The following is a 12188-nucleotide window of genomic DNA, read 5'->3' as shown; positions in this document are numbered from 1 at the left end:
TTTTTGTTCTGCTTCTTGTTTTCACATTTGCATCATGAATGTCAACCACTGGTACCTAATCCTCCTGATTAGTGCTTGGTTGGTCTTGGTGAGGTACTACAAAGTCTGTTATTCTAGACTCTTCAGCTGCACAACCTTCTGCACCCTCAACTGCTATTGTCTGTTGAGGATTTTCCTCATCAGGGCCTGGTACTCGTTTGGTATGACTGGTGTGAATCCAGTTAGGCAAACCTGCACATTTCACTACTGTTGTTGTGACCAGTATGACCTGTCTCGGAGTACCCCACCTGGTTGCCAGACACATCTCTCTGGTGTGATTCTTCACCACCACCCAGTCTCCAGGATTTAAATCATGTGCCTGACCCGGTTTCCTGGCCTCTGCCTCTTCTCTAACCTGGTGAGAGACAGAACACACTAGATCAGCCAATCCTTTACAATAGTCTAGTACCAGATCATCAGTTATACTTAACAGTCGGTGTCCTGGTATAAAGGCTAATCTCATTGTTCTTCCCATGAGTATTTCATGGGGACTCAATCCTGTGTTTCTGTCAGGATTGTTTCTGAGTCCCATCAGAACAAGAGGTAAGGCATATGGTCTAGAACAGTGATGTGGATGTGCACATGTTTGCCAATCTTGATTTTATTGTGCCATTCAGTTGTTCTACCACCCCAGAAGCCTCTGGGCGGTAAGCATAGTGTAATTTGTGTTCAATTTTATATGCTTCACAGATCAATCAAATTGTTTCATTATTAAAGTGAGATCCTCTATCTGATTCCACTGCTAATGGAAAACCAAAACGAGGAATAAGTTCCCTCAACAACAAATTGGCAACTGTTAAACTGTCATTTCTTCTGGTAGGTTAGCCCTCCACCCATCGTGAAAACAAACACACTATGACATGGATGTACTTCAGTCCCGGTAACTGAATGAAATCAACCTGCAACCTTACAAAAGGTCCTTCTGCCTTTCCAATTCTTCCCAACTGACCACTGTTTTTCTACCCGCCCTCACACAAACCTGCTGCTCTGATTGGCTGAAGTGAGCTTAGCTGGGGTGGGGTGGGCTGAAGAATGTGACGTTCTTCATTTTAGTCTGTGCCACCTGTCTTCTCCAGGCTGGCACCTCGCTTCTCATTTACTCTCCGTTTAGGCCTCCCGGAGCAGCTGTGAGGTAAGTGGGCCCCTGACTGAGCATTAGCCCTTTCATTTTACCTTGGCTGCCACTGCGCTTAAGATCTGCCTTCGGGAATGAAGCGCAGTGGCAGGCAACGTTAAAATTAAAACTCCTTTCAGGAACTGAGCTGAAATCTCAGTGGCAGCCTGTGTTAAAATGCAATGTTCCTGTTTGCACTAATCCGCTTCCTTGACTTTACCACACTTTCATTTCCCTTGCGTAGTATTCAGTAAAGCGGCTCAGTGCATGCTTGTATTTTTGTTTTTAACATCGGCTGCCACTGTGCTTTAAATTTAAGGAATAAAGCATGTGGCAACCGAAGTTAAAATCAAAGTTCCTTGCAGGCATTGACGGTTACCACAGTGCCAGGCAATGTTAAATCCTATGTGTTTGCCTGCACTGAACAGCTTTCATAGTCATGTAAAGGCAAATATATAGCGCTGTGTAGTAATAGTGAAAGCCTGTCACTGATTACTACACCGCGCTATATATTTGCCATTACATGACTGTGAAAGCTGTTCTGAGCATGTGAGGACCTTTGATTTAAACATCAGCTGCCACGTGCTTTACATCTGCCTTAACAGTAGTAACCTAGACCTGGTTGCCAGACACATCTCTCTCGTGTGATTCTTCACCACCACCCAGTCTCCAGGATTTAAATCATGTGCCTGACCCGGTTTCCTGGCCTCTGCCTCTTCTCTAACCTGGTGAGAGACAGAACACACTAGATCAGCCAATCCTTTACAATAGTCTAGTACCAGATCATCAGTTATACTTAACAGTCGGTGTCCTGGTATAAAGGCTAATCTCATTGTTCTTCCCATGAGTATTTCATGGGGACTCAATCCTGTGTTTCTGTCAGGATTGTTTCTGAGTCCCATCAGAACAAGAGGTAAGGCATATGGTCTAGAACAGTGATGTGGATGTGCACATGTTTGCCAATCTTGATTTTATTGTGCCATTCAGTTGTTCTACCACCCCAAAAGCCTCTGGGCGGTAAGCATAGTGTAATTTGTGTTCAATTTTATATGCTTCACAGATCAATCAAATTGTTTCATTATTAAAGTGAGATCCTCTATCTGATTCCACTGCTAATGGAAAACCAAAACGAGGAATAAGTTCCCTCAACAACAAATTGGCAACTGTTAAACTGTCATTTCTTCTGGTAGGTTAGCCCTCCACCCATCGTGAAAACAAACACACTATGACATGGATGTACTTCAGTCCCGGTAACTGAATGAAATCAACCTGCAACCTTACAAAAGGTCCTTCTGCCTTTCCAATTCTTCCCAACTGACCACTGTTTTTCTACCCGAGTTGTTCTTTTGACAAATTAAGCATCTCTGGCACAGGCTTTCTGCGACAGTCCTAAACTTCGGGCTGTACCAATCTTGTCTAAAGAGTCTAATCATGGCATCTCTACCAATGTGTGTATCTCCATGGTACATTCTAGACAATTGTGAGACCAAACAGTCTGGCATGACTGGCCTACCATCTGGATAAATCCAGACACCATCTTCTTCTCTCCTCTGACATCCTGTTTTAATCCACCCTTCCTTTTCACTTACTTCTACCTAATTCTGTAAATGTCTTAATTCATCCCATGTTTCTATGGATGAGATAAGCATAAGTTGAAATCCGATTCCTGTTGTTTTCAATTTTCTTATCTACTGCCATTTTGGTTTTGGCACAGTACTGAGCAACTTGGTCAGCATAACGATTACCAGCAGTCACATAGTCATTTCCTGACTGATGTGCAGCCCATTTGACCACAGCTACTTCAGTCGGCAGTAGTATTGCTTCTAAAAGCTCTTTTACATACATTCCATTTTTGATAGGGGTTCCTGAAGAAGTCATGAAATCCCTTTGCATCCAAAGTTGGCCAAAGTCATGCACAACCCTGTAACCATACTGACTATCAGTATAAATGGTTACTCTCCAATTTTTTCCAATTTTGCAAGCTTTAAATAAAGCAATCAATTCAGCCATTTGTGCAGACTTGACTCCTGGTAAATAGAATGCTTCGACTATTCCAGTCAATATACAGACTACATATGCAGCACTTAACCCTTCTTCCTCATGTCTTAGGCAAGAGCCATCTACAAATAGCTCATTTTCACAATCATTCAGGGGCTCTTCCTGTATATCTAGTTGAGGTTCGGTGCAATATTCAGTAACATCTAGGTAGTCATGTTCTACATCATCTTTAACTTCTTCTCCATGCACATCAGGTAACAAAGTGACTGGGTTCAAAATAGTACACCTAATTACTGTTACATTTTCCTGCTCCTAATAGGATTCTTTCATATTTAGTCATACGACTTGGAGTAAGATACTGAGTTCTGGTCAGAAGAATTTCTACTGAATGAGGGACATATACCTTCATGGGGTGTCCCATCACAATAGATTCACTTTGTTCAAGACTCGTGCAAGCAGCAGCTACTGCTTTCTAACAACCAGGTAATGCTGAGCCTACAGGGTCCAAAGTAGCAGAAAAATATGCCACTGGATGTCGCATCAGTCCATGTCTCTGAGTTAGCACTGATAATGCACAATTATCTCGTTCACCACAAAATAATGCAAATTCTTTTGTATAATCTGGCATAGAGCAGGTGCTTTGCATAAGCAGTTTCTTAGTCTCACAAAAGCCTCCATGGTCTCATCATCCCACTCTATGTGGTCTTTTTCGAAAGGCCTTTTAATGACCTTTTTCCACTTTCCAGGGGCTGAGAGGCAGAGACAGCACAAGTCGTGTACGAACGGATCACTGACATAATATAGAATGACAAAATATAGACTTACCAAAATATAGTCACCAAAATATAGAATGCCAAAATATCGAATTCCTATCTACAAACAGGTAAGTACAAAAATATCGAATCCAAAATATAGTCTGTAAAAAATATAGTCAGTCAAAATATCGAATTTTTTTTAATGTCTTAAAAGTAATTTAAAATTAATGAAATAATAAATATAATTAACTAAAACATACTTAAAAATACTCAAATAACCATAAAACTAAGATATAATTAATTTAAGTTATTAATAAAAAATTTACAATATTTTACCGTAGGATAGCAGGAGGGTAACATTTAATATTACCACTCCAGTGAGTGCAACAGTAGGGAAAGCGTTGGATAGCATAGGGGTAAAAAATACTATTCCCACTCCAGTGAGTGCAACAGTAGGGAAAACGTTGGATAGCGTAGGGGTAAAAAATACTATTCCCACTCCAGAGTGCAACAGTAGGGAAAGCATTGGATAGCGTAGGGGTAAAAGTTACTGTTCCCAGTCCAGAGAGTGCAACAGTAGGGAAAGCGTTGGATAGCGTAGGGGTAAAAAATACTATTCCCACTCCAGTGAGTGCAACAGTAGGGAAAGCGTTGGATATCGTAAGGGTAAAAATTACTATTCCCACTCCAGAGAGTGCAACAGTAGGGAAAGCGTTGGATAGCGGGAGGGTAAAAAATACTATTCCCACTCAAGTGAGTGCAACAGTAGGGAAAGCGTTGGATAGCGTAGGGGTAAAAAATACTATTCCCACTCCAGAGAGTGCAACAGTAGGGAAAGCGTTGGATAGCGTAGGGGTAAAAATTACTATTCCCACTCCAGAGAGTGCAGCAGTAGGGAAAGCGTTGGATAGCATAAGGGTAAAAATGACTATTCCCACTCCAGAGAGTGCAACAGTAGGGAAAGCGTTGGATAGCGGGAGGGTAAAAATTACTATTCCAACTCCAGAGCGTGCAACAGTAGGGAAAGCGTTGGATAGCGTAGGGGTAAGAATTACTATTCCCACTCCAGAGAGTGCAACAGTAGGGAAAGCGTTGGATATTGGAAGGGTACAAATTACTATTTCCACTCCAGAGAGTACAACAGTAGGGAAAGCATTGGATAGCGTAGGGGTAAAAATGACTATTCCCACTCCAGAGAGGTCAACAGTAGGGAAAGCGTTGGATAGTGTAGGGGTAAAAAATACTATTCCCACTCCAGAGAGTGCAACAGTAGGGAAAGCGTTGGATAGCGGGAGTGTGAAAATTACTATTCCCACTCCAGATAGTGCAACAGTAGAGAAAGTTTTGGATAGCGTAGGGGTAATAAATTACTATTCCCACTCCAGAGAGTGCAACAGTAGGGAAAGCGTTGGATAGCGTTGGGGTAAAAAATACTATTCCCACTCCAGAGAGTGCAACAGTAGGGAAAGCGTTGGATAGCGGGAGGGTGAAAATTACTATTCCCACTCCATTGATTTTAACACTAGGGAAAGTAATGATTTAATATATTATTAAAAATAAATTAAATATCAATACCAATAAAACATTAATTGAAATTAATAACCAATTTAATATTATGTAATAATTAATTAGAAATACAACTACATATTAGTTAATAAAAATTAATAACCCTATTCATAATTATTTAACAACTAATTAATTTTCAATAACAAAAAATAATTAATAATAAAAATTAATACCAATTAAAAATTAACAGTAAATTATCAATACACAAAAAGTATTTTTAATATGCAATTAATTACAATTACATTACTTCCCACTCTATTCCCCTATAAACCCACACCCCACTACAGAAAATACATTAATAAAATTATCATAATTATCAAATATTTAATTAATACAAAATAATTACCAATTAATAAAAATGAATGGCCAATTAATAGAAATTAATTACCAATTAAAAATTAATTAACAATACATTTAAAATCAATACCAATAAATGAAAAAAATTATTTACTTAATTACAATTAAATTACTTCCCCCCCTATTCCCCTATAAACCCACAACCCGCTACAGAAAATAAATTTAGATAATTAACATAATTAACAATTAATCTATTAATACAAATTAATTGGCAAATAATAAAAATGAATTACCAATTAAAAAATAACAATACATTCAAAATGAATACCAATAAATAAATAAAAATATTTAATTAATTACAACTAAATTACTTCCCACCCTATTCCCCTATAAACCCACAACCCGCTACAGAATTAAATTACGCAAAAATTCAATAACATAAAATTCATTACTTAAAATACATTAAACATACATTACAAAAATATTATACACTTTTCACACATATACTAACATACAAAACACTTTAAAAAAAATTATATTATTAAAAAACTCGATATATTTAATGCCTATATTGTATACTTCGATATTTTGACTTCTATATTTTGAAAATCGATATTACTTACCTTAAATTCGATATTTTTAACCACTATATTGTGTCCATTCGATATTTTGTCCATTCTATATTTTTACTTCGATATTATGTCCATTCTATATTTTGGAATCGATATTATGACTGTTTACCGTAGGAACTTCACTAGAGCAGGCACAGCCTTCTCAGCACGCCCGAGGAGGTTTTTAACAAACACCAAAAGGTACTTAAAAGCCCCTTCGAAATTCGGAAAAGTTTTCCAAGAATTAACCTACAGAATAAGGTCATTTTTTCATTACTTCACTATAGATACTAGGTCCTGAAGAAAGCCAACCTGACCCCTTAAGGGCAGTTATTGGCTGAAACATGTCAACCTTTTTATGGACATTAGCAAGTGTGGAAGCCCCCTAACTCCAGCTTCCTACGCACGCCTAATTCTTTTAACCAGGCTTTTTTTCAGTATTAATTAAAATTTGCTTTAACTGGTCATAGAAGCCTTTTTATTGAAACACCCCACTTTTTTAATCACTAATCACTACTGCACTAACCAGTGGCCTACCTCCGGGTGGAGGAAGCATACATTTAAACCCAATGATGATGCTGTCACGTCGCTAACATAAAGGTGGAGAATCAAGATACACCGCCAATCGAGTCTTGGTACGTGAATAAGGTTTTTTTTTATTGGAACCGGAAACTATTAGATTACAAAACCCAGGTTACTCAGGACAAGTGATCCCTTCCCCCATTGATTTTTTGATATTGAAACTAAGGAAGTTGAAAGGGTCACAGACTTTTCCTTCTCCCCCTTTGTGTTAAAAAACTTGTATTTGGATAGACAGCACCTTCCTTTACAGTCACTTTTACCAGATCTACATTTGCCATTAACCCTACTTCTTTACCAGCGAAATCCCACACTTCTGAATTTACTGTCAATTTTAGTTCATCAGGTAAATCATCCTGTGTAATCAGTGAATACATCTAGGGGTAGATGTATCAAGAAATCGTTTTGCACTTCTCTAATAGCGATTGGTAAGGAATCGCTATTAGAGAAGTGCAAAATGGTATGTATGTAGGAATTCTCTATTTTTTAGCGATTCCTTAACATTCCTTAATTGCGATTAGCAAATTGCTAATCGCAATTAAGGAATAATTTTCCCATTCATTTCTATGGGCCAGGAAGCCCATAGGAATGAATGTGCAGTAATTCTCAAATTGCGAATTCGCATTTTGCTATTCGCAATTTGAGAATTATTTCAAGGGTGCAGGGGTGTCTTATGGACACCCTGCTGCACCCCTGAAACTTACATGTGTGTGCATATGGCACACATACATGCCCTATGGGCATGTATGTGTGCCACATGCCACCTTCAAAATAGTGTTATTTTGTTGTTTTAAAGGATTTCGCAAATTAACATGAACCTGAAGTTCATGTTAATTTGCGAGTCCTTAACCTAAATTCGCTAAAAAAAAAAGCTTCATACATGGCATTTAAGGAATCGCACATTTGCGATTCCTTAAATGCTGATGCAAAATAAGGAATCGCAATTTATTGCGATTCCTTATTTTGCTAATCACACATACATCTCAAAAAATGCAAAATGTCCGTTTGCGATTCCTTAAGGCCGAAATTCGCAGAATTTCGGCCTTAAGGAATCGCAAAAGGCTTGATACATCTAGGCCTTAATCTGTTTCAGTACCTTGCTTGGCTAACAACAGTAAATCCCTGCCTAACAAATTTACAGGACTGGAATCGCAGACTACAAATTTCTCTAAAATTGCCAATGCATACCTCAATGGGTTCCGTGACTGGAGTTCTGATCTGTTTATTATAAACACCAACTACTTGTGTTGCCTCACCTGAGAGGGGTAGGTTTGGGATGTCTGCTGTTCTCACAGTAGAACGGTAGCACCAGTATCCAATTAAAAAGGTAATGTATTTTCCTTTTACCTTTCCATCAATATATGAACCTGACTGATCTACTTGTAAGGCTGCGCCAAATACGCACTCCTCTTCTTGTGTAGTTATTGAATTTAGCTTACCACGTTCTCCTGGAAATCCGGCCTCCACACTGTACTTTGCTCTGTTCACAAAATTTGGAAATGGGGCAGGTGGTAACTGACTCTGTGGATTAACAACCAGTGGATTTAAATTATGATTTGGGCCATTATAAATTTGAATATTTTTACACTTGTTTTTCCAATGCCCTATTTTCTGCACCCATGACAAGAAAATTTCTTTTTCGCTTCCTCTCTGCTCATTTTTCCTCTCAATTTACCTCCACTATTTTCATTCTGTCCTGATCCTCTATTTTGATTATTATTCGGATTATTTATTTTAAGCTCTTGTTGTTCTGCTAATTTTACTTGTGCCCACATTACTTTTTCTTCTAGTTTCTTGCATCTATTTTCTATTTCATCTCCACAGTATTTTGCGTATTTTAAGACTTTATCTATAGGCTTCCCTTGCCAACACAACATATGGGTTTGGATCATCTGACAAATCTCAGGTCTCAGTTCAGACACAAACCGGTACACAAAATGTCCCATACCTTTGTCACCAATATTCTTGAATCCACTATACTGTTTGAATACCTGTAATAAACATTCATAATAGGTTTGTACAGTCTCATTTATTTCTTGGGTGGTTCCATCTATCTTTATCCAATCTGTTTCTTTTGGGGGAATTTTCCCTTTCAAGAAAGGGATCACTTGGTGATATTTCTTCATCACTTCATCTGATGGGGCTCCTGTTTTCTCATCTCTCTGGTACTCATCACTAGGCCAATCAACTGTGATTTTACATTCTTTCCATAAATCTGCAGGTACTACTATGTCAAACAGACCATTCAAATCCTTCAACAAAACTTTAGAAACCTTCACAAACCTTTCAACCTGTCTATACCATTCAACTGGCTTCTCTCATAATTTTGGGAAATCAGTTGTAAATGATAAAATATCTTGCCTGGTCCATGGAATATGTACATAACCTCCTCCTGGTACCTCTCTCACCGGACACAATCTTTCTGCCCTTTTAGGTTCTTTTGATAAATATTCTGATGTGGTCCTGTTTGCCTGCGCTTCCTCCTTTTTCTTTGTCCACCTTGTTTTCCACCTGTCTAATTCTCTCAATTTCTGTAAAATGTTCAGTAATTCTTTCATCTGTAGTTTTCTTCCTGACATATTCATATTTTCTAAATCTTTGTCGGAAAATTCTGCTCTGTAGGGTTTCTGTAATACTTTTGATCTTTCTATTTCAATTCCCATTTCTGAAGCAAGTTCTGTCAATTTTTCATGACATATTTTTACATTTCTGGTTATGCTTCTACATATGAACAACAATTCTTCTTCACTGTATGTATTTAGCCTGTCTATTCCCACATTTTAAGCTATAATTTCTTCCAATTCTATCTTTAATTTATATATATCCAAAATCTTTGGCTGTGAGTTTGGTTTGTCCATTCCCTGTGCCCATCTTTCTAATTCTTCTGGCGACCCTATTGTGGCACTTTTAGTTCCAGTAGTGGTTTCCATTAGTATATCTTTTGAACAACTAGGGGTAACTCTTATTGGGGTTTCATTTATCTGCTCTCTTATTGGCAAATCCATTAGTGATATTACTGATTCAGATTCACTAGCTTGATCTTCAATTATTATGTTCTCCTTTCTAGGTACTGTATTAGGAATGGCCATAACTGGTGGATTTTGACAATTTCCTATATTCCCATACAACAGGACTACTGGACCTATAGTTACTGGTATAGACATTTGGGGTTTATGGGTATTGCTCAAATCGTTATTGTAGGGTGTGGCAAAACATTCACATTATAGTTTTTGACCTTTGATTGAGGAATTACCGCAATAAATCAAGTTTGCAACTCATTTCCACAGTTTTTCCCTTCAGTCTGGACACTTTTCCCCTATCCACGTTTTTCTTGGTGAAATAGGATAATCAAAATCACCTTAAATTAAGGCTTTTTCCACAAAACTTGTAATCATATTTGGACTGGAAATTTCCATTGGCATTGAATGAAAGGGACTTGGCAATATAGTTTTTTTTTCACGAATAGGTGTATATGGTTGTTTTGATTTAAGTATCTGTGATCTAAATTTGTTTGTTCTATAATAATTGTGTGTACACTGTGAACCTTTGTTTGGAGAAAATATATATATCAGTTACGCACACAGCACAGAAAAGTGTGCACACAGACACTGCATTGCAGCACAGCAATTAGAAATATTAGAGGGAATATTGCTTATGACGATCATGGAAATACCCCTGCGAGGGGTAAGAAACTATACCTTCTCTCATAGGGGATTTCCATGTATAGCCATAAGCATTGAATAGAGTAGCAAGCCCATCCCTTCTGAAGTAGTGGAGTCAACAGAAACCATAAGATAGAGAATTAGCAAGGCAAAAAGATTTCTGAGGGACGCTTGTCCTACATGACCATCTGCTCTAGCATATGTGTCAAAGGCAGTAGCGCCTAGTGAATGTGTGGATTGATCTCCATGTAGCCGCTTTGCAGATGTCTGCCAAGAGGATATTTCCCATCAAAGCTGTAGTGGCTGCCTTGCCTCTAGTAGAGTGTGCTTTGGATTTACCAATAAGAGATAAGTTAGCTAGCTGATAACAGCATAGCATGCAAGAGACAAACCACCTGGAGGCTGACTGCTTGAAGGTAGCCAGACCTGTGCGAACTGGACCATAATTGATAAACAGCTGTAGCAATTTGAAAATAGATTTGATTTTATCCAGGTAGAAGTTGAACACTCTCTTTACATCAAGCAAGTGGAGGACTCCCTCCACTGGAGAAGATGGGGTTTGAAAGAAAGTGGGTAAATAGATAGTCTGATTTACGTGAAAATCCAAGACCACCTTAGGTAGGAACCTGGGATGTGTACGCAACACTACTTTGAAACAGAGGAAAACTGGGTATGGATCAGGAACACAAAGGCCCTGTATCTCACTAACTCTACGTGCTGATGTTATAGCCACAGGGTAGGCAGTTTTCCAAGTGAGATGTTGAAGTGATGCCTTATGAATAGGCTCATAGACAGAAGCATGAGGCGAGAAAGCACTACATTCAGTTCCCTTGGTGGACAGGGATGTCTAAAGGGAGATAAAAACCTTCTTTAACCCTTCCAGGAAATCTTTAATAACTGGAATTCTAAAGAAATAGGTTTGTGAAGAACTTTTCCTATATTCTGTGAGAGCAGACAAGTGGACTTTGATGGAAGAGAACTGGAGGCCAGATTTAATAAGATGTAATGAATATATGGGAGAATGACATCATCCTGGCAAGATGAGGGATCGATCTGCCTGGAAGAGCACCAAATGCAAAATCTCCTCCATTTAAAAGCATATGCTCTACTTCCTTTAGGATGTCCAAATAATCCTGAGGTAGGTTCAGATGGCCATACTGCACTATCTTAGAAGCCATGCTGCCAAACTGAACGACACAAGGTTGGGGTGTAATAGTGGACCTCTGAACTTCCTAAGAAGGTTTGGATTGCATGGCAGGCTGAGATGTGGACAGAGCGACTGGAGAAACATGTCCGGAAACTACAGCTGCCTCGGCCACTCAGTCAGTCAGTCTAAGGCAACATTTATTTATACCATAGTCTTTAATCAGCAGTAAAACAATGATTATAAATACCCAAAATCATTACAATTCCATCAATAGTTCCATAAAAAAAGGTAACCTATAGGCAGAAAATAAACGATACAAATATCCTAACAATGAGTGACAAAAGAACATACTTTCTTACTGTAAACATTATCAGCACAGCCCCACTGAGCTAAGTAAAAGTTAAAAGTTATTTTAAAATG

This window comes from Lissotriton vulgaris, chromosome 7 (assembly GCF_964263255.1).
Source record: "Lissotriton vulgaris chromosome 7, aLisVul1.2, whole genome shotgun sequence".
Taxonomy (NCBI): Eukaryota; Metazoa; Chordata; class Amphibia; order Caudata; family Salamandridae; genus Lissotriton; species Lissotriton vulgaris.
Note: the sequence above shows the minus strand (reverse complement) of the source record.